The sequence below is a fragment of the Hibiscus syriacus genome, unplaced genomic scaffold (genome assembly GCF_006381635.1).
Source record: "Hibiscus syriacus cultivar Baekdansim isolate YM2019G1 unplaced genomic scaffold, ASM638163v2 tig00111129_pilon, whole genome shotgun sequence".
In the NCBI taxonomy this organism is placed as follows: domain Eukaryota; kingdom Viridiplantae; phylum Streptophyta; class Magnoliopsida; order Malvales; family Malvaceae; genus Hibiscus; species Hibiscus syriacus.
Genome location: NW_024062990.1, coordinates 509,537 through 515,057, shown reverse-complemented (window position 1 = coordinate 515,057; position 5,521 = coordinate 509,537). Strand labels below are relative to the sequence as shown.

General features: G+C 34.8%; 2 pseudogenes; one reads left to right on the top strand and one right to left on the bottom strand.

Moving 5' to 3' along the window:
• The first annotated feature begins 594 nt into the window (after positions 1-594).
• Positions 595-1,544, top strand: LOC120154407 (annotated as a pseudogene).
• A 2,273-nt stretch (positions 1,545-3,817) lies between these two features.
• On the bottom strand, positions 3,818-4,813 carry LOC120154406 (annotated as a pseudogene).
• Positions 4,814-5,521: the final 708 nt, after the last annotated feature.

Here is a 5,521-nt window from a genome sequence, read left to right as displayed (position 1 = left end):
GTTTCCCCTACTGCCAGCAAACACCACAACAATTGTTTTATGCTAAGTGCCGTCTTACTTGTTCCGTATTGGTTAATATGTGATATTTTTCATAAATAATATCTATAATATGATATTTTTATAAATAATATTCCCTTTATCTTATTAAATGTGTTTTTTTTATTTTTCAATTATTTAATTTAAAGTGTTTTATTAAATAAAATTAACAAATAACAATAATTTTTATTTTATACGTCTCATTCTTTTATATCTATTGTAACATATTTGTTAATCTATTATTCTATTAAACAACTCTTAGAAATTATTTTATTATTTTATTTAATTGAATATACTTCTTTTAGAAATAATTTTATTATATTATCTAATTGAATATATTTCTTAAAATATATAATTAATATAAAACACAAATTATAAGAGTATTTAAATATATCTATTTCATAAACCCACCGTATGAAACCGAAACAAGGATACTCAAAGAGATGGGCTGTAGGGAGATCAATTTCGAAATTTCTGGGTTGGCCGGTGGAGACTGGAGAATGGAGTGGCGAGCTCACTGTCAGATAGTACAATTAAGCGTCAAACCACTGCCCTAATATGGCCTACATTTTTCTCAATCTCCACATTCTCTCTCTTGTGCCACCCAAAGTTACTTCACCTTCCATTCTAAAACACCCCCCCCCCCAAGTTCTCTCTTATCAAAACAATAATCTCCAGATAGCTAAGCAAGAAAAATCCATGGAGGACGTGTGGAAAGATATCAGCCTCTCTTCTGTAAATGACACCCCCACCACTAACCCTGCTTTCCCGCCACCATCTTTCAAGACTTCTTCTCTAGACCCTTCAACCATGAGCCTCCATCCAATAATGAAGAAACCACATTTTTTGGCCCTCCTCCTTCAACCATATTGAGCTTGAATTCTGGGTCTGCTTTCCAGTACATGGGAAGCATGAGCTCGAACTCCGCAGCCAACAATCGTACTACCGCTGTAGCAACTCCATCGCTTGGTCCCAACCCCTCCTTGTGCAGAAAAAGGGCTCAAGAAAACGACGGCGATCACCGGCACAAGCTCATGAAGTACAGAGAGTCAGCTGCTCGGTCTAGAGCTAGAAAATGGTATAAATCTGTTAAAAAAAGTTAACATAATTAAGTAATCCAATATGAATGGTGTTATCTTATTTCATGACATGTGGTGGTGATAATCGGAGTGCCACAGGCTTACAGAAAGGAGTTGGAACATGAAGCTGCTCGATTAAAGGAAGAAAATGCCAAGCTTAGAAAACATCAAGTGAAGGTGCATCAGTTTTTTTTTTGCTTTGTATGTATATGAATTGGTTAGATCTAAAAGGGATATTGTTCTGCACAGTGTTGTGGGCAGCTCCTAATCAGTTTCCAAAAAGAATAGTCTGAGGAGAACCTTAACAGCTCCATTTTGAGAAGTCCTACAGTATTTCTCAACAAAAGCAAAAGGGGAGAGAGAATATGTTAGGATCCAATTCCCAAGCCGCTGCTCCAATGGGTCACTCTTTTGTTCATGTATATAATCCATTCCTGGGTTCCAAAATCTTGTCTCTTCTTCTTTATCCTCTGCCCACCAGGATCAAGTCGTTGGTGCTAAAGGGATAATGTTTTAAATCAAAAGATTATTACTATTTTGATTTTATTTTCCAATTTCAATTTCAATTTCTTATAGTATCTGTCATTGTTTACTCGTCTTAATTGCCCAAACTTTTGAATGGTCCACATGAAATACAATATCGCTATTGTGCTCCTTTCCGTAGACACTCTAAATAAAAAGGTTAAATGTAATATAGTTGGGCCAACATCTAATCTCCCAGCCCAATGCTAAGGTCAAATGTAATATACTTCGGCTTAAATCATAAAACAGATTATGTTTTTTTATTTTAGATGTCTAACTATTTTACATAATCACTTTAAGTTTATTCGTTTTAGTTAAAAAATATTTCGGTCAACGAGATTAACACGTCAACAAATTTTAAGTATTTCGGTCAACATGATTATGAGGTTCGTTGGATACTCAAATGGAATATCGGTATTATGTTCAGTATTCAAATTTTAGTAGCCCATTTTGATATAGGTATCTAAGGGAGTACTGATACTGCATAGAAAATATATATACCCTAAGAAAAGATATTGGTATTGAATTTAATATTTAAAATTATTGAAGTAGATTTTGGTATCGATACCCAAGACGATATCAATATTCTAGTATAGAAGTACCAATACTCCAACTAAGGATATTGACATTGTCAGGGCTTCTCAGATCCCAGTAGTTAGTTTCAGTATCGGTACTAAAGAAGAGTATTGATACTCAAAGGTCGGTATTGATGCTAAAGGGTTTAGTATCGATACCCTCGTTGAAAATTGGATAAGAAACTTAAACTGAATAAGGAGTTTGAAAAGGGGGTCAACTAACACTAGATCTTTCTAATAAAACTACAAGTGAAAATAGTTAATAAAGACAACTACAACTAGAAACCCAAATGGTTAAGATGACATAAAACTAGCCCTTGTGTGTGACGCTCGAGAAACAATCAAGACACTCAAATTACTTTAGTCGTATGACGATCGCCTTGTGTGGCTAGATATTTAGATATGTTAAGTTAATGCTTATGCACTTAAAACGCTAATTTGACATAGTTTCCGATGTTATGTGACCTCGGAGGCAGCCCAAGTATTTTGAAGAGTAAACTAGCAAGACATAGTCTCTAATGCTATATAACCTCGGAGGCGTCCTAAGAACTAGGCTATTAGGGCCCTTCTAGATGAAGATTTCGATGCTAAGTGACCCGAGTCTTATCTAGGATACCTTAGGTATGATAGAGGGATGCGAGTCTCGAGATTCTAAGTGACCTTCCGACTACACAATGATGCATATCTTTGTCCGTGTGTTAATGTACTTGCATGCCAATGTCTATACATGTTTGCATTACTCATGTAATGAATACAAAAAATATATTAGAATTATTTGTGTGTCACTGAGCTCGTGAACTCACGTTCGAAATGTATTTTTGACCACATGTTCTTAAAAGGACGGGTGGAAGAGCTACCGCCAGTTCGTGATTCCAGCTGGATCAGTTTATAAGAGTACATATTGGATACATATTTAGTAGGCATGTACTACTTAGTGACCTTAATTGTATTTGAGTCGTAAATTTTATTTTGTAAACTTATTTATTTTGATTTCACTGATGGGAGCTCCTATTTTGTAAACATGTTTGAATGTTTAAACTTATAATCATATTATGGATTTCTGATTTGATGATGTTAAGTACGTTTTAAAAGAAATTTTTTGGGTTAACCATTTCGATGGTCTCATGTAATGCTTTAATCCATTGATATTTAGGTTGTATCGGATTAGAGTATTACACTGTGTCCTCATATTTTAATATTATTTACTTTAGTTTTATTCGACCATCGTTATATTTACCTAATCAATGGTAAATGAATTAATAACATTTTAACAAAACTTAAACAACATTTTAAAAATCTAACCAAAAGAATTACATTTTTCCAAAATTTAAACGACATTAAAAAAAATTACAACAGCTTTACAACTGAACTTGACAAAATCTTTACATACTATCAATATTTTAACCTAAAATTTTTTAACAAAAAAAATTCTGTTAAAATTACAAGACAAAACTTATTTAAATTTCTATTTTTTTCTTACACAAATATATTTCGAATATAATTAAAATATATGCATCGAGACAAGTTGTTGTCATCGAAGACGACTTCTAAGTTACCGATAATTGACGTCTTGTCGTCTTCCATGGTTTCTTTTTTTTTTTTAAGTTCAACTATAACATGATGAAGACCTTGCTACTGGCCTGCTATCTAACGACGACTTTACCTATCAACTGTTCAAACGATCGTATTTTCTTAAATAATCTTCTATCTTAACTAAATTTCCTTTTTGGTTAATTTTTCTCTAATTTAATTATTGGATTTACATCTTGTCGGTAGTTCGACCAAAGCTAAAGTTATTAAACAACTGGAATTACCTACTACTCTGTTTCAATCACTTGGAAGAAACCAAACAAGCTTTGGTTGGTAAATGAAATGACGGTTGAATTGTTTATCCACAAGGCATATCTAGGCCTACCTATAGCTTCATACACAATCTTAAATTCCCTCTCAATCGATCAAGATTCAAGGGAAGAATAGCGAAACACTATTTTATCTTACAGACTTGCCCCTTCAAAACTGTTTTCTTTTCTTTTTAAATTGAATTTTACAAACGGTATGGAATTCGTTGAGGGATCCTGAAGCGGACCTGAGAAGCAGGCGAACGAACGGCGACTCCGTGCCAGCAAATACCACCCTTGCACATCTCTTGGACGTGTACGGAAGCGGCGTGATCGCCGGAAATCGCGTACTTGGCTTTACGGATGACATCCCACGTCAGCGTGCCGACCAAGATGAAACCCACCACCGTGCTGGACACTATCAGCACGAACCCACCACCAAATCTCCGCCCACTCACCAAACCATATGCCTTATCCCCGCTATGACTGCCAGGTAGATCGTCATCAAATTCCCAATCACCGCATCCGATATCGCCATATCCACCAGCTCCTCCCCACAATCCGCAATTGTCAAAGAGTTGGCCCTGGAGGCGCTGCTGCTGATGGAATTAGAAGAAAAGAATCTGGTGGCAGATGATAGGGTTTCAAATAACAACTTAATTGAGGCGTCTACGGATAATTTAATACTAAATAATACGGGATTGAAGCTGATATAGTCTAACGGTGTCGTTTTCTTTAAAAAAACAAAAAAGCTTACTTTTTTTTAACTCCGTCGTTGCTTTTCGAAACGAAAGTGGATGATGATGATGATATCTAATTTCTTGTGTTTCGTGCACGCGAGGTTACATGTCTAATTCAATGACATTATAACACGTGTCAAATATCTAAGATGGTATCAAGAGTAAAGATGAAGGTGGTAGCTTTTGATCGATCTATAAATCCACAAAATAATGCTTGCTTTTGTTTAAAATCTGACACGGTTTAATGTAAAAAATATAATTGAGATTTGTATAATTATTTAGAGCGTAAAGATGTTGGCCTTTAATTATCCAAAAAAAAAAAGAAAAGAAGATGTTGGCCTTCGTTTATGATCGTAAATTCCAAGTCGTTTTGGCCAATCTTCTACCGTCCAAATCTTGTTTTGGTTTGTAATGTCTATTTCAAGGGGTTTTATTAATGTTTGACAAATTATAGAGAAAAATGAGGTAGTGAATGGAGCCACGTCAAAGTAAGTGGGAAGTGGTGTCAAATCTCAGCCTCGTAATCGAAGCTTGTTTAAAGTGCATGTCCCAATGCCGTATCCTCCTTGAAACTCAGTAAATGGTAACCGACAGTTCAGAGATGGAGCTTGGGTGGGAACTTCTCTTAAAAAAAAAAAAAAAGGTATGACCGGTTAAATAAGTTACTAATTAAAATTTAGATCGGTTATATTATATCATTTAATTAAAAATATTATCAAGTACAATAACAT